Consider the following 22,449-nt stretch of genomic DNA (forward strand, 5'->3'; position numbering starts at 1 on the left):
TCGCTTTCAAAATTGTGTAATTTACATTTTTGTTGTTCAATTCTTATATTTAAAATGTATTATTTAAATATTTTCAAAATATTTTCAAGTTATTCTCTACAAAATTCTTAAATTGCAAGTGTTCTTTTCCGTTTAAAAAATATAAATAAATATAAAATATAGATTTTCCAAAACAAAAAAAAAATAATGTTAAAATTCTAGTCTTAGAATTTGTCCTTCACATAATTTAATTAAATTAGAATAAAAGTTATTGTAGAATATGTAAAACTCAATTCCCTCAGGCGTACAGTTTTACACCAAAAACCATTCAAGCCAAGTTTACATATATTCTGCGCCAAAACTGATTAAAACCGGCGGCCAGGCAAAAATCAGCATTTTGCACCGCTGCTGTTGCAGTTGCACTTGCAGCGGCAATGTTGCTGCTGGCCGTTGTTGTTGCAGGTTGCTGCTGCAGGTTGCCGCTGGTTAAAATCAAAAAAATTTTGCGCGCTTTGCAAGCGTGTCAAAAAATTGGTCATTGTTTGTAATTATGAAAATTGCTTAATTGTTGCCTAACCCCAGTGGCAGCAGAAAATGCAGCAACAATTGCAGTTGCTAATGCGGCTGGCAAAAAATTTGGACAGACATTTTTTGCCATTGCTAGTGATTTTTTGTTGTTTTCTATGTTTTTTTTTTTCTGTTGGCATCTGCCTAAGTGGCAAGGCTTAATTGTTAATAGTTGCTGTTATAATTCCATAGCCGGGTGCTAAATTTTATTGCTAAATTATTAATTGCAATATTATTTAGCTGCAATCTGATTTGTAGATCTATATGTTTTTAATTTTCTGTTTCTGTTTGTGGCGAACTGCTGCGCCCAGTTTAAATATATTTTTTGTGTATTTCGGGCGCCGTTTATGGTCGCTTGACTAAGCAAATTTATATAGTAAGCTCGTACACACAAATGCGGCATGTGTTTATAGCCCAGTTACTTGTTATTTTTACGGCCAGGCCAAACGAACAAACGAAGCGAAAAATGAAGAAAAAATCGGTTTTTAATTATTATTATTGTTATTGTTATTATGGCGGCCTGCTACTGGAGCTATTTCCGAGGAATGGCCCGTTCGTAATGAGCAATTCCAGCTGAAATTCTTGCGAGTGCTGCTGCTGCTGCTGCCTTTGTTTTGGCCTGCAATTAAACGTTACTCATACGACCCTGTAGCCGCCCGCAAATTAAGCCAAATTAAGGCGGCTTATTAAGCTAGCTGGTTCAATGTGGCAAAACAGGTAATTAAAATGCCCCCTCGCAGTTTGTCATATGATTTATAATAAGTTTTGCATAGATTTATTGACTTACTTTGGCCGCCCCGGCGGAGCAGGAAGAATGTGCGCGCAGGAAATGCCAGCGAGTGTGGAGTGCACTGCAAATAGTTTCAAGCGAATCAACATTAAAGCGTTATAATTAATACAAATCAGCAAACTTAACATATAAGTACATATAAGTACACACTGCTCCAATGACAAAAACACCACCAGTTTAGTTCAGTTTAGCGTTTGGCACGCCCGGCACGCAGAGCGATTTTAATTAGACATAAACGACGAGCGATCCACATTTTTAAAGGGGGGGCAGTGGATGCCATTGCGGCCGAAAGTGTTTAGCTGGCAATTACATAAAATAAGGAGCAGCTTCCAGCCAACGGTCTGCCATGTAGCGTTACTCCGTTTTCCCTCTTTTATGCAACGTTCGAATTAACATGTTCCACAGGCGAAGCCAACGCACAAGTCGCTGTCATCGCATAGATACAAGTCGTTTGAGTGTATACTCCATACTCAATGCTCCATGCTCCATGCTCCATGCTGCACACTACAGACTCACAGATACTTGCTCTGATTTCATCGGACGATTGCTGCCGCTGCAACAGGTGCCTGCGACGCCCATTGCGTGTGTTGTGGCGGCTAGAAAATGGTCGAGTCCCCCAGATAAGCAGCAAGTTGGCCACAGGCTGGATGTCCAAAAGAAGCTGGCCAGTGCCAGTGCGTGAGGAGGCCTAAAGCAGGGGCGTGCCGGAGAGGGGGACTCGTGGGAACAGTCAGTGGATCTTAGAATTGCAACACAGCTAAAATATAGTACCAGTAATCTGAGGTTTATCATTCAACAAGTAAATAAGCCTTAAAAAGTAGCATATCTTTGATTCATGGCTTTCAATTTTCTCTTGTTTCCCAAGATATTACTGGGGGCATCCCCGAATATTATGATGACTTTTAAAATTATAAGAGAGTTATAAATTGAACATAAGAAAACGGTTGTCATTAGCTTTAAACTATTTTCCTATTAAATTGAATTGGGTTTTTTAATCGTATTTTATGTGAATTTGATGTTGTACTAGTATGCCACAAATAGAAAATTAAAGACTATTTTCTATAAATTAAGAAGTGAATGTGATTAATAACTGTCAAAAGGCGGTATCCAATAACAAATAGTGAAAGACATAATTAATTGCATGCCACTGCTAAAAAATCGCAATTAAAAACATAATTTCATTTTAAGGGCTTTTAAAATTTAAATTTTGGATAATCACTTTTTTAAGTAAGTTGGGAAAGCCTGCAACATTTGATTGGCACCTGAAATTCAAATGACCACTTTTTTCCTAAAAAACATTGCAATATTTCCAATTGCAATCACAAAACCCCCCCTTGGCCACACCCCTGAACGGGCCAACTGCCACTGGTGGCGCCAAATAGAAGCGTCAACGACAACGATGCTGGCGCTAAATGGCTTTTGCCATATAAATGTCTTCATTGCGTATGAGTGATGAGGCAGCCATGGCCATGGCCACGTCTGCAAGAGATCCCCCCGTCTCACGAAACTTCGCCACACGCAGCTCACGATACGCCTGTTGACGCATTTGGGTGTTGATTTTTAATTTATGCGCTTTTAATGCGCGAGAAAACATGCATTTAAAGTGAATTTATTATGAATAAAAGTGCAGCATTAATTACGGGTCGGAGAGGGGTTCGCTTTCGATTGGCGGGCAGGTCAGTCAAAAGTGTTTGGGGATATTGCTCAACACGATCTGTATCTGCATCTGTATACCACATCCTGTCGAAGGGAGCGGGGCATTTGGGTGACTGACGTTGCAACACTTTGGCACGCATGCGCGGCATTTTAATGCGCAAAGTGCGCTGCCAACATCGAAACACGCAGCACGCCCACTTTTTTCGAATACCTGTGAATACCTGCGAATACCTGTGCACAAGTGCACTTACTCACACACACACTCACACACGCATACACACAGCGACTTTGGGACTGGGTCTCGGAGATTTATTATTGTATAATGCGCCGTACGCAGTTTTATTTATTGCTCTGCACGCCAAAAACTTTAAAATCAATTGAAAAGCTATAAAAACGTTCGTTTATTTTTTATTGTTGTCGTTACTTGTGGATTTTGTTAAGTATTTCAACATTTCTTGCAGCTTGCTCTGCTCCAAATTGCCAAAATGGTTGAGCGTTTATTTGTTTTTTGTTTTTACATTTTCCTTATGGGTTTCCCAATGGGTGGGGTTCCTATCTTTGAAAAAAGCGCAACAAAGTTGCTAGAGTGCTTACATTTCTCACCCATATTGGTGACTAAAAGTAGAGAGAAATCTATATAGTTTAGTGAATGAATCTTTGTTTGGGTTCCGCGGCTAGTTAATGTGTTGACAAAAGCAGCATTTCATTCATGACTTCTGTGCGATCGACTTCATTCACGATTTCTCCGCAATCCCACTCAAATCACGAGATGATAATCGTATGCAGATCCTCCATATACAAGCCGAGAACAGGTCTCAACTAATGCCTAATCCCCTGACAATACCTAAGTCGGTCCCTTTTGTGGACCATCTTGGCACGGCATTAACACGATGCCAGCTCTTAGATTCCTTTGGTCAAGAAAAGCGGAAATGAGCAGACCCAGATCGTTTTTTGGCAACTTCTGTGAGGGGCTTACGTTTTACGAGCATTTATTGATATTTTGGCTTATGGGAGAGGGCTGTCGGTAACCAGTGAAGTGTCAACAGTTTTTCAAAGCTAACAGACATTAGCCGGGCCTAAACGATGGGCCATAAAACGCTGACCGCCGGATCGTAAACCACCCAAAAGGTGGCACAAAGTGTAAAGTCATAATTGTATGGGATGGTACCAGTCGTCGGGGCAGCTAATGTATGGTTCAGCATAAAAACCATTCACTTTTTGTTGGCGCTTTTTCTGCTGGAAGAGCCGGGCACTCAGTGACCATAAATAGATATAAATAAATGTGATTAACGCATCTCCTAACGACGCATCGAAAGCAATGCAAACTCGGCCCAAGCACTTTTTGTGGTCGTTTATTTCTTGTTTATTGTGGCCATTGTTATCGTGTTGTGCTTTTTCGCTTGTTAAGTGGCCTGCTGCTGGCTCATAAATTGCGGACAACTGTCAGGTGTATGACGAATAACTTGTCCATCGGCTGATTGATTTGCATGCGCCGCTGATTGACACACGGCATCGATATCCACATCAGCATCGGCTTCAAGGGGCTTTATTTATGCAAATGCGCCACTTAAACACACTCACTCGTTCTCGAGCCTGCATTTAGCCCGATTTCAGCCTCACAATGGAACATATCCCAGCCGATCTCTGGCAATTAGGCCCCACTATATACGCCCTCTGACATCCACTGCGACATGTTGGGCGTGTTTGGTTTTAGTTTTCTGTAGCGTATTTGCATAAACGACACCTTCAAATGTTGGGGCAGATCTGAACAATCCACGCATGAATGGAAATACCGCCCCTCGAGTTCAATTGTATGTGGGGTCTCCTTTGAGCCGAGTGATTTATGCCTGGGAGCCAAAAATCTGGCTGCATTTGCTCCGCTTTGCATACGGGAAATTTATGAAGGTGGGAAACCTCTTGCTAGACTTATTTCAAAGCCCAGACGCATAATTCAATTAAGGGGAAAACTTAGACGACAATGGAAACCGGAACGGTACATCTTCTTAAGTCTATGAGGAATTGGGAATTTTGTTAGTATAAACAATAACTATAAATTTTAAGATTTTAAACCGTAATCTAGTTTTCGATTAGATATATTAAGTTTGGGCTTCACATACACTCCTTCAGCTAAGATTTACCAATTTGTGCCCAATCCATAAGCTAAAAGTCGATTTTAAACTAATGGAGTTTATTAAGTGCGCCATTTTTTCTGCACCCAAAGATATTGAAACTAAATTCTACCAATCCCAATATTTACTCTAGAAACCATTAATAATTTTTTAGTTCATGCACTGCGGAAGCCATTTTCTTGTGTACCAAGGACATGGCTCGCACTGCGAATTAACGGTTAATAAAGCAATCAGCAATTGGCCTGCAAATCAAATTGGCAGCAGCAGTGCTAAAATCCAGCAAAATGCGCTAAATTAACTAATTTTTGTTTAGGCAATGGCTGCGGCTGTCGCAGCAGCAGCAGCGTCAGTAAATCTACAGCTTCAGCAGAGAGTGGGAAAATAAATTTGTTGCGCTAACAATGGCAAGACCTAAAGAAAAAAGCGCTGCAATGACTGCAGAATTGTGGTACTGAGCGGCGCTTTGGCCGCGTTTTGTGGGCGCAGCCGGGCTTTGAGCTCAAAAGCCCGCCTGACCGTGTATGCCATAACTATTTATGAACAGTTAGTTAACTTAAATGCTAGATAGCAATTAAATGGGCGTGGCTGCCGCTGGAGGAGCACAGAGGGAGACGCGAATGCAAACGCGAATGCGAATACGAAATCATAACCTTGCCCAGCGTCGAGAATCAATAGGAGCTTCGTACGGAGGGAAACGTACTCGGTAGCCATATAATTAGCATTTGTTTCTTGGCAGAGCCAGGGGACTCGCCCTGGTCCACACCCCGAAAATAGGAGAATAAAACTCGAAAAACGAAAAACACAGACAATACCAGCCCGGTCAATTTGTGGTTTCTTTGTTTCCTGACTGCGTCCCAAATGGCCATGCTAGTTGGCCGCTAATTTGACCAGCATTTAAGCCAGCCAGTCTTTAATTAACAAAGGCCACACTCTAATTGATAAATTAAACAAGGAATTCAATTAAAAGAGGAACACCCTCCTCCGCCAATCTCCGCCGGCCCTCTTCGAGGTGCCAAGTTGTTAACATAAACATTGAACTTCGCCGCGGACCGGCAGCTGCCAAAATGCTGAATGAATCCATTAATTTGCACCAGCGCCCCCAAACTACGGGCCGCAATTGAAGTGCAAAGTTGAACTATAGAGCTTACACTTGAAAAAAAAAAACAGCAAGAAGCCCAAGAAAATATTTTATTTTCAGACTTAACAAAAACAAAATATTTATCTATTCATTATTGAATTAAACAAAATGACCCAACAACTTGCAACTTTTAAAGGCAAATGCATTGGGAGTTTCTTTTTTTAACTTAATTTTGTTTTTTATGAGTGCACATGTGGGCAGTACTTGGTCGAGTACTCGGAAAAGCCAGTCTGGGCCATGGGTTGGACCTGGTCCTGGCTGCTATCTTGATCGCATTTTTTACGGCACATAAATATATGCCAAAACACTACAATGAAAATATTGTGCTATACCAAAATGTGGCCACAACAACCACAGCAATCGAGTCTGGGCAACGACGAGAAAACTGTGGCAAAATATGAAAACGTTTTCAATGAAAATTAATGGGCAAACGCTGCAAAATTTTGGGGTGCGCACTGCGCATGCTCAAAAATGTTAAAATCGTGACCAGAGCTCTGGCTCTGGTTCCCCTACCACGGAATACCCCAAAGATTGCTCTCCACCAAAACTGGACGACGGCATTGTCTTTGGGGGACTGTGTGGCGTGTGATTTGGCGAATACTTAGACCTTATATGGAGCGGCCGCGGTGGAAACTATTTCCTGCGTTGTGAAAAGCCGCCGAAAAAGCCCAAAAGCGGCAGCTGACCAGTAACAGTTCACATTTTGTGCCATCCGCGGGGCGGCGGCTCCATATTGATAATTCATAAAGTGCGCGAAAATAAAAAAGTAAACGCCAGCCCGGCCTGGCCACAAATGGTGAGCCATTTGAAATTAACGCGGCGGAGCTGGAGCTGTTCAAATGTCAATTTTAATTTGCCGCACCGCAAGCGATTTGACAGAGAGGTAGATTGCCTCAAAAAAGCAGAAAAAAAAAGTATAGAAAATAGCAAAAAGAAATACATTCAAGCGAGGCTGCCAATCTTCGCTGCAACACGTTGTGGCAATTAAAAATGCGCATACGCCGCGTTGCCGCCGCATTTGCACGCAGTTAGCGACGCGTCGGCGGCAATGGCGGCTTACTTGAAAGCCAGCAATTTGGCAATAAGGAAATCGAAATCAGTCATCAGCTGGCAGTGCAGAAATATATTGCATCTCTCACACCACAAGATGCACTCGAAAAGAGGTGAACAGCGAGATAAGGACCGAAATTAAAATTGGCGGGGATCAGCAGAGGTTTTAGATTTGAATTCATTGAATGATTTGATTGTGCCGAATGTTTTAATTGCCTAATCTGGATTTTTGCTTTAACAAGTTAAAACAAGTTTAGTTAAAATGCTTGATTGAAACCAACAAAAATAATTAAAATCATATTAAAATGTTTTAACAAAATAAGGAAATTCCCATAGGCCAGAAGTTAATAAATTAAATTGGCTTAAACTCTCTCATTTTTAGGGTGAAACGTTTTGTAATTAACTAAACTATAAACTGGTGTAACTATATATTCAACCATAAACATTATTTAAGTTTTAATGATAGTGAACAAGAAACGTATAAAAACATGTATTTATATTGACTTCAATGATTTATTGACAGTTGGTTTTTATATCTTGTTGGCTGAAGCCAAATGCACTCGATTTTTCACTACATAACGCCCACTGCTCAAGGAGTTGAAGAATTAGCCAACAGTTCGGCAAAATAGAAACACTTTTGGCAAGTCACGCAAATCTTTTCGGGCCGCTCATTAGACTAATGCACCCCAAGCTCAATCTCGAATCCTATTCGCATTCATAATCGTGTTTAGACCAGGGAGCCATGAGCTTTATTATTCAACTCGCGTTCCGCTACAGCAGATCCCGGCCGAATCACGCACTTTATTAAGCCATTATATAAAAATATTTATTAGCAACACTCTTGCTTTTAATTAGCCAGCCAACGGCTGGTTTCCTTTGATTCAATCAATGTCGCTTGCGTGCCGAATGCGACCCCAGACCGCCATATCGATATTCAAATGTTTTTCTGTTAATTAGAGTGCGGTTAATTTCGATGTTTATTAATGCCCTGGCCAGGTGTGAACAGTGTTTGGGTTGGGTTGGCTAGAAAACGTTAAAAAACGTTCGAAAACGTATGAAAACGTTAGTTTGCCAGTGAGCATAATCAATCAGCGTTGCAGCATTCCCACACACGCCCAACAAAAATAAAACGAAACGGACTGACTCCCTCGAAAAGTCAAACGACCCCAGCCGATGGCGTTAATAATGCCAATTGCATGTTTTATGTGCCGCTACGATGCCAATAACAATAATAAACTGCATATTATTAAGCGCTTTAAAATATTTGTAACAAGCAAACTAGCAGTCGCCGTTGCAGTTGCAGTCGCAGTCGCGGAGTCTGGGCCAAAACCCGAGCCGGATCTCTACCTGGACGACCTCTCGCGGGGGCACACACTCTGGCCAACAACCAACAACTCAGTGCCACAACTTATAGCCAAGTCGGGCCAGACACGACGACGTGGTCAAGACTTCAAGACTTCGCGACTTCATGTCGCTGTCGCAGTCAGAGTCGCAGCTTGCGGACTCTAATCATTGCTCTCTTTTATATGGTTTATGGCATTTCCGTTGCTGTTTCTTTTGGGTGTCCAGCTATTGCCAAATTCATTGCGATTGCGATTGCATTCGCAGTTTAGTCTGGACGGGGCGTTTTTCTTTTTCCACTTTTTTGTTTCAGTCTCAGTCTGGGACCACGCAATCGGAGAAATACATCTCGGCGTGGCTAATTGATTGATGAAGCTGTTGGCACCTTGGCGAGCCTTGGCTAATCACTAATCACCGATCAATTCATAAAACGGAATAATAACAAACGCCTGCAACAAATCAATTAGCCGCTTAATTATGACACTAAGCCTAGCTGGCCAGAAACGGAATGAACAAATTACCACCGGCGACATTAGCATAATAAAGCGATGCAACCACGGGCTGTGTCTCATAAATTATGCATAGGTTTTAGGGGGCAAAAGCCCCGAAAACCGTTCCGTTGATGCGATGCCCGCAAATAAACAAAGCAATGTGGCGAGGGGAAAGTGAAGGGGCGGAAAGGGGAAACTCCGAGAAAGACAGGCGGCTGATAACGGGGCAAAGTCTTTAGTTTGATTTTTTGCATATATGTATTTCATTAGTTGGCGAAAACTGCACGCCAGAGTTGTGAGTCCAAAAAGTTGGAGAGGGAGGGGGTGCGATCCGATCTTAGCTGCCACAAACTGGTTCGCATTCCACTTTCAGTGGTGGACACACGATCCCGAATCCAATCCGGGGGCAGGATGATGCAGCAGCAGCAGCTGATGATGATGATGATGGAAATCGTTATTGACAACGGAAGACGACGAGGCGATTTCCATGCAAATGGCCATGAAATGGAATTTGCCCGACGTCAACGAAGGAAACGTACTTGAAACAGAAAAGCAGGCAACCAGGCAACCAGGCCGACACATTAATGCAGCCTGACACCGCAGCCTTGGCTGATCGGCCGCAAAGATAGGGGAAGAGTAAACAACGGACACAGCATTTTTGGGCGATTGCTCGGCTTTCAATTAAACTGCAGCTAATTGCAATGGACATTGCCGGCAAACACCAGCCAAAATAAATCATTTATTACCCGCGCTGAAATGCAACACAAATGAGAAAAACACCGCATTGCCCCAGGTTCGTTGCCTAAGTCTTTTGTTGGGGCGACGGCAATTTTCAAAACAAAAAAAAAGGGGGAAAAAAATATAATAATCATAAAATAAAAAAAACCAGACATGAGCCGAACGAGCAACAACGCTCAGCAAACAGCTCTTGAGCGATAAAAAAGAAATCTTTTATTTGATTTCGCAAGCGAAAAGCGTTGAGAAAAAGTAGCCAAAGCCAGAGCGAAATCAAAGCAGCCAAAACCGTAAAACTCCCCAGAGATTTTAATGACATTTTCGCAGGCTGGAGGAGCTGGAGCTGGAACTGAGAACCACCGCCATTGGGTGTGGGAGCGGGCAGAGGGTGCTGGTGCTGGTGCTCCAAACTACATGGCAGCCGTCTGACAGACGCGTCACTACGTGAGCGACGTGTTTAAAACTTTAATGAGCCGCAAAATAATTGCAAATGCGACTCATGTCGCCCAGACGTATCGCGGTGAGAAAACACAGATCCAGCGGGGGTCTGCTGGCGAAGAAGGCAGCCAACACCCCTCTGGGCTGCACCACCTTCTACCTGCCACCTTCCACCGAAAGGAGCAGCAGCACCTGTCCGCGGAGGCCACACTGCCTGCACTCGCTCGGTGTTGGGGCACTTAATTGCCAAAAGCGTGACTTAAATTTTTAAAAATCATAAAAGCCACGAGACCAGCATCGTAGCGATAAGCTGGTACTTGAAGAAAATTCTTAAAATCCATAGCAACTATTACTTTTTGGCCCATATCGGTTAGAATTCAATCTTCACCATTTCTGCCAGTGTAGAGTTCAGCCAATTTGGCAAATTAAGAGGAGAATCGAAGGCCTGGGATGAGCCAAAGACCCTGGATGCAGCTTCTCGTTCAGTGGCACATGGCATGTGGCCAATTAGGAGCAGTTGCTATCACTTAGTCATGGCTCTAAGGCCTCCGGATGAATCGGCAAATGGCTGAGTTCGGGTGTCTGTTTTTTTATTTTTTGTTTTATTGACTTTTAATTAGCAGCGCTTTAAGCTAAAAACACAAAAAGCCACAGCGAAAAAGTCATAAAAGTCAGCGAATTTCTTTGAGTCAGGCTCAAAAATGTGGGAATTTCCGCACGAAATCCGACGCAAATGCGCTGCCAATATCATCGAAATCGAAAATCGGTTTGTGGGCGTAATTGCCCCAGCCAAAGGCACCCACACACTTACATGCGTTAAATGCCTGCCAACAACAACAAAAAGTATCTAAATACGCATAAATCATTGGAGCCGAGTGTCGCCCGGCTGACAACACGGCAATCGATTGCCAGATCCAGATTCGGATTCAGATTCGGATTCAGATCCAGATCTGGAGCAGCAGATACGCGATTCGAGCAAGTACGAGTACGAGTATGAGGCATGACTCTAGCCCACAAATATTCAATAAGCACTCAAATATCGGGGGCGGTGGCATAGAGGGCTTAAAGAGTGAGATGGCGCGTTGATTGAACCCGGCTTCGATCGATCGATTTATCAAAGTTTTCGGTTTCTAAACGTTTTAGCGCGTGCCCAGCGCCGTGTCAGCTTAGCGCTCTCTCCATCTCCATCTACATCGCTATCCATCCAACCATCCATCTATCTATCGTAATCCCATGGCAAACATTTTCATTACACTCAAACTGAGTGAATTATACCATGGCACTGTGCAGATGCCTGTAACCCACAAAGATGTTCTTCCCCATTATGCTCTATATAAACTCTTGGTAAAGATGACACAACAAATTTTGGCACTCCATTGGAGTTTAAATTTGTGCAACTTGGACAGTAATAATTTTTAGTATTTTGCGTTTGGGAATTAATTTGTTGTAATTTGAAGTTAATGATCACATTCTTAGAATCTAAACAAAAAAATCATTCTTTCGATCTAAATTGAACAATGGCTTTCAAAGGAAGGATTTTTAAAATTTTTATATAATATTACAATTTATTTATTTTATTAACACCACAAAGTTTTCGTAAATGTGTCAAACTTTCCTAAAACTAAAGAGTATGGATACTTCGTATGATCTTATTTTTTGTTTTCCGGACCTGAATTTATTTCTGTATTTTTGGAGATTAGCGCATTATTGACATCTTCTGGCTGCCTGGCCCAGCAGGTGATGCGCTAACGAAGCGGGCGAAGTTCGCTTGGCCCGATCAGGCGTAATCAAATGGTGGGGCTGAGAGCTAGCTTTTGATTTATTTTCTGGGCATTTTAATGACTCCCCCGCCGCCTTGGAGCCCGAAGCAGACCGGGAACACGATTGAGCCGCTTTTTCATTAAACAATCATTGACTTCTAGACGCGACTTTTATATGACCGTCATATAAACATGCATAAAAATTCATCAGCAGTGGGCTGTTGATTTTGTTCCCCTCGCTATCAGCTCGATTTTATGGCCTTACATTTCTGGTCTCGGATCACTGGTGTCTTGGTGTTCATTTTATTGGCCCAATTTGTAAATATAGCGCAAAAGTGTCGAGCATAACAATGAGACTACGGTAATGGGGCAGCAGGGGAGGGGTGTTTCAGCCCGCAATTGTGGACTTCTTGATCATGCCATCAAGTTCGTTGCCTTAGTCATTCGTTTCGTGCCGCATGATTTGTTGTTTATTTGTCATTCCTAATCGGAGGCAAATCAAACACGCACCTCCGAGTCAAAAGTGTGTAGAAATGTTTATAAATTACAACGAATCTTAAATGCACCCAAAATTGATAGGAAAATAGAAAAAAAGCTACAGCAATCAAAATTTATGCATCAATTGCTGTTGGTTTTTCTGGGTACTTTTTGCGTTTTCCAGTTGATTTTCGCCTCCTGCTTGAAACACGCATTATTTATGATTGCAAGGCATGTAATTCGTATGCTAATTGATAAGTATCGCGAAATTTATTAACCAGCCGGGCCCGGACAACAACAAACAAATGCGTGCTAGCCGTGCGGCGTCAATTTTCAAGTACACAAAACGCACACACACACAAACAGCGCGAAGTCTCTAATGCAAAAATCGCCTATCTTGATATATATAAGGCAGCCTTTGTTGTTGTTGTTGTTTTCCCCAGCTAGTTCTCACGCACAGGCGCAGCTGCATTTGGTCAGCGGGTTGTACTTGACCCCTCTCGCCGCCCCCTCGCTGTGCAGGCCATGGCCCGTGACTTTTGTCATGCCGCCGCCGCAGTCTAGTCAAAATCAAGTTCAAATGTAGTAGTACATATAGCATATAAAATTCGATTTGCAAGGCAAATTTGTGTAGCTGCTGCTCCGTTTTTAATAGCGAATAGCAAATATTTGTGTGTAACATAAAACCGCCAGCAACTACAAGTGCCGGCCAACGCCGAAATCGAGCAACTTTGTAACATCGATTGAAAGCAATATCCACAAACAGCAAAACAAACAGCCCGGCCAACAACATTTCGCGTATCAGCAACATTAATTATAACAGCCACAACAGCGGCGGCAGCCACAGCAATATAAGGCGGTGAAAAAATGCGTTTATTTTAAATTGAAAATAAATTTCCAGTGCACTGGGAAAAAAGGCAAGATTTTGTGAGGCGATTATAATTATGAAAAACAAGCGCTGCGAGGCATTAAAAAATTTAGGACGAATGAAAATATAACAAGGAAAAGCCAAAGTAAAACCATGGTCAATAAAAAATTATTATTAGTGTACTAAAATCTATTCAGATATATATGTGTTTTTTGGTGAAAGTCGATTGAAATTGCGATTTTCGTGGGTTTTACATTCTAGCATAAAGTTTAAGTTGCTACTTAAATACATAGCAACGTTGCGAAGGATGATTGATGTGTGGCCATTCAATTTGCCTTCGTTATTGCAGCTGTCGGCTGCTGCGGTGATGCAATAATTCTCGTTAACATCGTGCTGTCTGCGGCGATAGATCCGCGAAATCGGATTCAAAAATCCCGGGCCCATATCTACGGTGTGTCTGTCGATCAATAACAAGCAACAAACAACTAAAAACTAACAACACGCACGCGCTTGTCTCGTGTGTGTTTGTGCGACATTTTTGTCGATTTTCGCCTTGATCTAGAATTTTGTTCCTATTAATTGATCTCATAATGACAGACACTTCAAAAGCGACATCACGACGTTTATTAATTAATGCAAGACCGAGTCAACCTCCTGCGTATGTAAAGTGCGTGCAAAACACAAACGCGGGCCACAAGGTATGGGTATGCTAAACAAATGCCGGCAGCTTAATTAGCATTCTAGATTACACACAAGCAAGTGCGTAACAAGAACTAAGGCGATTGCGGGCAATAATGGATTTATGGGGTTACCGCGAAGGTTGCTGCCTGATAAATGAATATGAGTTGGCTCTGTATCTGACGCTGACTCTCAGTCTGGCTAATAATGGGTTCGGGGCAGAGCCAAGTCGGTCATTAGCGAGCAATGCTAAACGGAGGCAAATTGCTGTCAGAGCATTTCCCGCTTGCCAATATCTCAATCAGTGGCCAAAGTTTGTTGGCATCAAGTGCATAAATTAATGAAATTATCAATTAGCCAAGAAACCCTCACAGCTGCAGTTGCAGTTGGTTTTTGGCTACTGGCAGTAGCTTCCCATGGATGTTTTGCTGACTATCGGGAAAATCATTGCGCAAATGCACGCAGTTCATGTCGAAACTCAATTGCAATTAAAACCTTAAAACTAAAGCCAGCAGTGCCAGGCCAGGGAAGTCCCCAGACTGTCCCAACTCGTTAGGCGAGTGGAAAATGCTTTAATAGAAATTGTCGGGCTGGCAAAATGTTTGCAATTGTTGTCTGCCTGCCGACTGCCCAAATTGACATTATCAATGGCTCGGCAAATGCGTTATTTATTTAATGTCCCATCCAGCAACTTCTCGATTGTGCAATCCGTTTGCTACCCTGGATATTTATGGCCTGGGTTAGGAATTTTGAAGAGGGTATTTATTGTGAAGCTGCTGGCAACAAACATGCAACAGAAATAATAGCATTGTTTACGAAATTCGAATACAGTGAGATTAATCAGTAAGTTTCTTGCTATTCTTTTGAATATTCCCCAATAATTACCTTTTCTAAGGCTTTGTGCATAGTACATTAAGCGGGGCAAAAAAAACAGGCACCTAATAAAAATACTTAAGAAACATTAAGCCGAAAAGCTATTAGCTAAAAATATTAAAGAACAACCTACCTTAAATGATGATTAAAAAAATACTGCAATATATATTTACATAAAAAAACCATTAAAAATTATCTAGTTTTGATATTAAACCTGATTTTGATTGAGTATAAAAAAGTTTCACAAAAACCAGTGCCATAAAAATATATTTAACAGATCAAATACTAAATGTAATGCATTCGTAATAAAGTTAAACTAGTACAAGGAGAATAAGAAATTAATAAATACAAAGGTTTGCTGTACAACAATTTTTTCATTTTTGTTGATTCTTTTTGAAGTTATTAACGCTAATTTGGAAATATAATCACATTATAAAACGCTTCACTCCAATAATATTTGTCTATTTAATAGGGTATTTTCTAGTTGCTTGGCCATTTCGCCTTTGTTTGCTTTTGGCATTGTTTCGGTTTCGTTTCGTTTCTGATTTCATGCAAATGGTTGCAAATTTCTCAAATTAACGCGTAGGCGAACCAAATCAAGACGAAAGCGCTGGAAGTGTCGCCGTCGCAGCACCACCGGCACCACCAGCACCACTAGCTCCATCGAAGCCACCTCATCTGACGACGCCCCCACCGGGCACGCTTCTCCCCCGCGGCCCCACAGCAAGTTCATTGAACCACCTACGAGAAATATGCAAATCGCAGCAGCGATGGATGCAGTAGAAAATAAATCAAATGAAATGGACTGGCAAAAACATAAGGAAAACTAATTTCGACTCGAGATCTTTTGTGGTCTTTTGTGTGGTGCTGCTTGTAAGACCTAATAAACAGAAAAACAAAGCAATAATTGCATCATTTTTCTTATTTTTATTGCGTTTTTAGTTGCAAGCCCATTAGGGTGATATTAATGGCTTTCGCCTGCTGCGGAATTTTGGCCAAAAGCTGTCGAGAAGATTAATGCGAGGCAAGCTTCCTCGCATCGGACATTCGATATTGAGTGTTCGATATTGGACATTGAGCGTCGACTGCGTTTTTCTTAATTAATAGCTCACAAACTTTTATTGCCGCACATCTTTGTCAAATCAATATTTATAAATTATTTATAAACGAAGAGGCTCGAACCCTAAACATGTGGTTAATTAAAATGATGAATGCGAAGCGTTTCAACTCGAAAATTAATTAAGCAAATTATCCATTTAAATAAACATAGAATGTGCCGCTCGCCTGCTCGATGGCTTTGCGCTGATAAAGCTGAAAAAAGTCGATTTGGGAAGCCATCGAAATTCGTTGGTCGAGTTCGCGGCTGCCAATTAGAGGATGTCGGAAAAAAAAAACGCATTTTTAATTGCAATTAATTAGCGCTGTCAGTTTTCCCCATTGTTCGGGCAGAGTGACAAAACACTTGCCAATACTGAATTTCTGATGACCTCCTTTCGAAGACATCATTAGTGCTTTAGATTTAAGTAAATTCGATTTTTCCGTAGACTTTAACCAAAGTAAAACGATCACGCCCAGTTTTCTGCTCGATTAATAAAATATTCATTAGGGCTTTTGGAAATTTCTCACTTGATTACAGTCAAAAACCGATTTCAAAGGGTTGCCCTGCCACATGCGGCGTAATTAAATTTTCTTTGTGGTCTGGGAATTCGCTACGATTTTAATAGTGGCAGCCCACGGCGTTTTTCTGCCTATACGCCTAAGTATATATCTCTAAATATTTTTTTTTGTGGAAATAGGCTGGGCCCTTCATTCGCACAATTAGCAATTTCATGCGTCTTTGTGTCTGGTTTGAAGTTCGAATTTTCGTGGCCTTTATTCCATTCCGATTCGATTTGTTTCTGTTGTAATGTGTGAAATTGATTTTCGTTTGGCAATTGGGCTTGTAATGGCCAAAACTGAATTTTCTCACCCTGCGGAGGTCTCCGTTCGAAGACAATTAACCGAAATAGACGGGAACGTCCGATGGAAGCGCTTTGCTTCCTACTATTCAAGTTGAACTTGTGAAGGTTAGCCAGTGTAAACTGGGTCAGTTTTCGATGGGGAATGCTGTGGATTATCCTACCACCAACTATTTTACATATCGGCCATCTTCTGGCCAGGTCGGCTCTTTCAAAGCCGTTTTTGATGGCGATTTATGGAAGTGGGGACACCTTCCTTGACAGCATCATCACCTGGCGCTGCCAGGCACTCGTACCCGCAACATTTGCAACATTCGCATTCAAATGACACTAACGGCTTTGTCATGTACTGGGCCACATGTAACCGCACGGTTTGTCTCTTCTGGAGAGCCAGTAATCATGCTCTAACGACACGGACAAACACGTATATAATTTGTATAGGCGCTGCGATGCGGCGGTGAATCGTCAGCGGGTTCATATAGAAATCTTGTAATCTGATAGGCATGACAAGAAATATTTTGCTTGTCATTAAATTTACTTTTATTTATGCAGCACTGTCTATCACTGTTGATGTTGTTGCCGCTAACGCTAACACTAATGCTGCCGTTGCTGTTCGATTCGCGTGTTTTGTTTCGGCGGCGGCTTGAAACTAGTGAAAACTCTTCACATCGAAATGACTGCCTGACTGACTGACTGACTGGCATGGGGGAAACTTGAAAACGTATGCATGCATAAGTTGGCGCCTGCTAACGTCTTATAGTCATCGATTTTCGACCATTGTTGGAGCTGTTTGGTTTGCTTGGCTGGTTTTGGGGTTGAGTAATAGGCGAAATATTTGCGCATGCCTCATTACGGTTGCTTTTTGGGTTGCGGTAATCGATGGCAGTGTAAGCCAGAAATGCGAGGGAGTGGCGAAACAAAAGACTGAGGCAACGAACTTGCTGCAGCTAGAACGATAGCACTCAATTCGTTGGGATGCGTGACATTTAATGTGATGACATCACAGCGCAGCAGCAATCAAATGTCAACCAAGTGCGTCATCGATGGCAATCAATCGTGTGGACAAAGGGCAGCAAGTGGTGGCTAATCGGTAGCCAACTAGATTGACAGCTTCACTGACTAAACGACAGTCAAACAGACAGACAGACAGACAGACGAACAGACCGACAGACATTCGGTCTAGACAACATGTGTAATGACGCGTACGTCGGGCAAAAAAAACCGCAACAGCAACAACAATGGCCCGGCATAATGAGCACAATTACTGGCCAAGCAAATCAAATGCAACGCGCTACCAACGCTTTGAATCAGTCACATTAATTGCAGCCAGCAGCAGCAGCAACAGTAGCAGCAGCTGCTAGCTCGCAAAAAACGTTCATAAATTATAGCAGTGGCGGCAGAAAAAAGCATTAATTAAAAAAAGGAGGAAAAAGCTGCAACGGTAACAACAGCTATTAAGAAAATTTCTTGTTGACTCATCCGAGTCCACAATAAACAACTCGCAGTCGCAGACTACCAAGAATCGTTGAGGCTGCGACTCTGGCCAGCATTTCTTGCACTCATTTGTCGCGTTTTGTCCCAGCCACTTGGCGATTTCTTTGTCAGAGCTCGGCAATTAAACAATTGTTGTTATCGTAGCTGGTTTTTTTCCCTTTTTTTTGCTTTTTTGTATCTGAGATGCAGCTGTTGTTGCTGTTTTTGCTGTTGTTGTTGTCGTCATCATTGCAGGCCATAAATTTTAGCTAATTCCTTACCCCCCACCCCTTAAAAGCACACGCCCCGCTGGCTGGGGATCTCGTGACTTGCGTTTCGCAATTGTGAGAATCGAGAATTAAATAATTCTTTGCATATTTATTTATAACCATTATTCCTGCCTCTTTTTTGCTCTTGAATTGCGATTTCCTTAAAGCTGATTAGGCTTTTTAATTCGCGATCTGATTGGTTTTAGATAGCATAAATACGAATACTCTACTCCAAGTAAAATATAACATAATATATTTACTTATCTTTCTTTATTTTGCAACAAGCTCATTACACCCAGCTGTTTTAGTAATATCAAAAAATGTTTAACAAAAAAGAATAATATTATATTGGACAAGCTGTTTAAGTGAAAACATGTTGAAATTTCTTACTTCGTTAGCGCACTTAAAATTTTTAAAATCATTTTTTATGGTGGCATAAAAGATCAAATGAATGCCAGTAATTACTAACATTAAGCATCGTTTAGTCAAAGCGAGACATATACCTCTGTTTGATAAATCATTAAAAGCCCCATTATTTGCCAAACATCAGCAATGACCAACAACCCCAGTTCCTCTCCAAAAGCAACGCTTATGCCTCATGCAATTGTAATTATCTATATAAAATGAAACAAACAGAAAAACTCCGTTTGCTTACAGCTGTATTTCCTCTTAATTGAACGGGAGGAAAAAAAAAAATATAGCTTTTCCAATAAATTGCATCACAAGACTCTCAACAATCCCACCACCGACAATGTGGACGCGTCAATTGTTAAAGTGTTGAAGTGTTTTTATTTAAATTGCTCCAAGTGAACTTGTAATTAAGGCTCACACTGATTATTGTTATTGCTGTTGCTATTGCTGGACTTTGTTTTTAGCATAAGTCAGACTAGAGATAAATTATTTTTAAAGCCATGCTGATGTTTTCTCTCGCGCAGTTACACACAGTGTGTGTGTGCGCTGGTGTGTGTGTTTCTCACTCTAAACCATAGCAATTAATTGTTGTTAAAAATGTTTTAACTAACGGTTTTATGGCCAAACAACAAAAGCGGCAGCTGACTTGTCAGTTAATTGTATTTGAAATCGCTGCCTCTGCTAATTGATAAATCTGTGTTGGCCAGGAGCCAAACGCTAGCGCTAGATGGGCGGCAGTTGCACATAAAATGCAATTACAAGCGCGTAAAACCGAGGCAAACGCTGCGACTCCGGTTCAACTTCAACTTCCACATCCACTTCCACTTCCACTTCAACTCACCTGCGGCAGGGCAAATACGCTTTTGACAGCTCTGTGCTCGGAATCTCCCCCAGAATCTCCTTAGGATTGCGCCGAAGTAAGGCAACAAATACACACGCGATACCACACAAACACACTCAGGCTACTCGAATACTCGGATACTTGGCCAGGCTCAATCTATGAAACGCGGATGTGGTTGGCAGCAAAAACTGGCAAGTGAAATATTTATGTAAATTTATTTCAGCTTCTTTTTTCGTTGTTGTGCAGCAGCAGCGGCCAGGCTGTGTTGGTGAAATGCATTTGAAGACATTAAGCGGCACACTTGGCAATTGTCGTTGGGGCAGCACAGTGATTTGATTGAAGTGAGGCTGCCGACCAGGTCCACAAGCCGACAAGCCGACAAACCGACAGTCCGAGTGGCAGGCGAAACGTTGTTTAACAATTGTTTCTTTTTTGTTTTTTTTTTTTTATACTTTTTTTTTTGTTTTTTACTTTGCTGTTTTTTAGTTGCGGTCCGGCAGGATTTGAGTTGTCAATTAGTTTGTTACGGCTGCTATCACTAGGCAATTCGGAGGCGCCCGAAGCGCCGTTATCTGCGGCAAACAAATGACACCACAAAATGGCAGCACGTTCGTTGCTTAAGTCTTTTGTTTTTCAGCCCGACGCGAAGATTGAACTGAATCTGAGTCGGGGACCAAGTTAGAGCCTCTGTTTCTTTATTTGTGTGTCATTAAAAGACCGCTTTATTGCAACATGTTTTTCTATATACAATATAATTAATTTACTGATACAAATATTTTATTGCACGCTCTTTATGTGATCTTTTGGCCAGCGAGTAATTAAAAATGAATTTAATTTAATTTGCCTTTTTTATTTAGACGCTCGTATGTTTTTTGTCGCCGATCGAAACGAGTTTGGTCTTTTGTTAATATTAATTTATATGTATGCTAGTCTTGTCTTGGCTTAGGGCACATATGTTTTGATTTGGTTTTATGGCCGCACTGAATGGCTTTTTACTGTTGGCCAGACTTTTTACGAGCACTATTTTTTGTAGGTAGCCGCACAGTAACAGATTAAGTTTGAGTGCCAGCTGCAGGCGGGATTTTCGTTTTCATTCGCCCCCCAACCGAAAAAAGCATTTCCATTTCAATATCCGCGCAGTTCATTGGCCAGGCCACGAATAGCGACGAAAATCGCACGCAAAACGCCCTGGAAACGCGCGCACGCGACAACGAAAAAACGCGCACGCGATTCGCCAGCAAATCGAGAAAATCAACACACACAGTCAGCAATTGCGAACGTTTTTGGCGAACGTTTTTAGCGCGCAGTCGCAACCAGCTCAAACAGTCCCGCAAGAAAGTCGCACAGAAACTGCAAGAGGATGAAAATTGCAATCGGCTCGCAGGCCGACTGCAGCAGCAGTCGCAGCAGCGACGCAGCAGCAGCAGCAGCAGCAGCGACAACAGCAACACATTGCAGTTGCCGGTGCAGCAGCAACTTAAGCAGGAGAATCAGCAGCGGCAGCAGCGTTGCAAAACGTTAAAATCTCTCGGCAAAAACAGGCAACAACCTCTCGAAGACCGACTGACCGAGTAATACAGTCCAGCACCCCAACAACAACAATAGCAACAACAACAAGATCAACAACAGCAACAAGGCCCGAACTCTCTGGCTGAAACGGCTGGAAAAAAAGCCGCTAAAAGCGCTTAGCCAAGAAAACCTGTTGCGCACCGATCGCTGCCAGCGTCGTTCGTTGCTTCGTGCTTATCGCAAATCTCTCTCTTAGCCCACTCTCTGCTGGCCAACTCCGTGCGCCTTCCAGTGGAGAGCGGCAGCCTTAGCGGTTCATTTCCAGTTGGCTGCAATATCAGTTGCCGATCAGCTTTTGACCAATAAAAAAGGGGTTCCAAGTCGGGCGTCTGGAACGACGTCGACTGCGCAGTCGGCAGCGGCTTCGCTGGCAAAGAGAAATCCGGCTAAGAGAGTTGGCCCGCTCTTTCGGGCCACTTGCTTAGGGCCAAAACGGACTGATAAGAAATTGAATAAAATTATATGAATTTCATTAAGCCGCCACAAAAGGCGCACACACACACTTTTCCTGCCCGGCCACGCCTGGACATTAAAGCTATCGGAGCTCATTTATCGGGGCGAAAAGGAAGCGAAAAGTGCTTTTTGGAGAATACTTTTTATATTTAATTTATTTCGATACAAATCATAATTGAAGGGGGCTCAAGCATAGGCACACAAAAAGAGAGAGGGGCAGGACGAGTTGCTGCAACAGTCAGGCGACACTTGCCACACGTCCAAAGGTTGCGGCTTTGACAATTTAATTGTCACACGCCCGCCACTTTTGGTCAGCTTCCCGGCAGCACGAACTTGCCGCCTCGAACTCTATTAACGAAGCCAATTGACGGACACTTGAATGGCCAGCCGCTGTCAGCAGCAGGGGGTGAAAGGGGCAGGGGGCAGTGGCAGGGGCAGGGGGTTGGAAAAAAGGGGGGACGCGAAGTGAGACCCCGACCGCCGAACGGCATTAACATAAACAAGT

At 42.3% G+C, this 22,449-nt stretch overlaps 2 protein-coding genes across 3 annotated transcripts in view; one reads left to right on the forward strand and one right to left on the reverse strand.

Annotated features, from left to right (window-relative positions):
* The window catches only part of LOC128252203 (putative uncharacterized protein DDB_G0277255), a 66,824-nt gene extending 45,548 nt beyond the window's left edge, over positions 1 to 21,276 (reverse strand). The window contains exons 1-2 of one of the 2 annotated variants that reach the window (XM_052979741.1): positions 19,923 to 21,276; positions 1,334 to 1,397 (exon numbers count right to left, since the gene is read on the reverse strand). The gene's annotated coding sequence lies outside the window, so the exon portion shown is untranslated. The remainder of the gene's footprint in view (positions 1 to 1,333; positions 1,398 to 19,922) is intronic. The other variant, XM_052979743.1, reaches the window with a different exon arrangement.
* The window catches only part of LOC128252207 (amyloid-beta precursor protein-like), a 109,281-nt gene that overhangs the window by 85,896 nt on the left and 936 nt on the right, over positions 1 to 22,449 (forward strand). The window lies entirely within an intron of this gene.

Source organism: Drosophila gunungcola, chromosome 3R (genome assembly GCF_025200985.1).
Source record: "Drosophila gunungcola strain Sukarami chromosome 3R, Dgunungcola_SK_2, whole genome shotgun sequence".
Lineage (NCBI taxonomy): Eukaryota > Metazoa > Arthropoda > Insecta > Diptera > Drosophilidae > Drosophila > Drosophila gunungcola.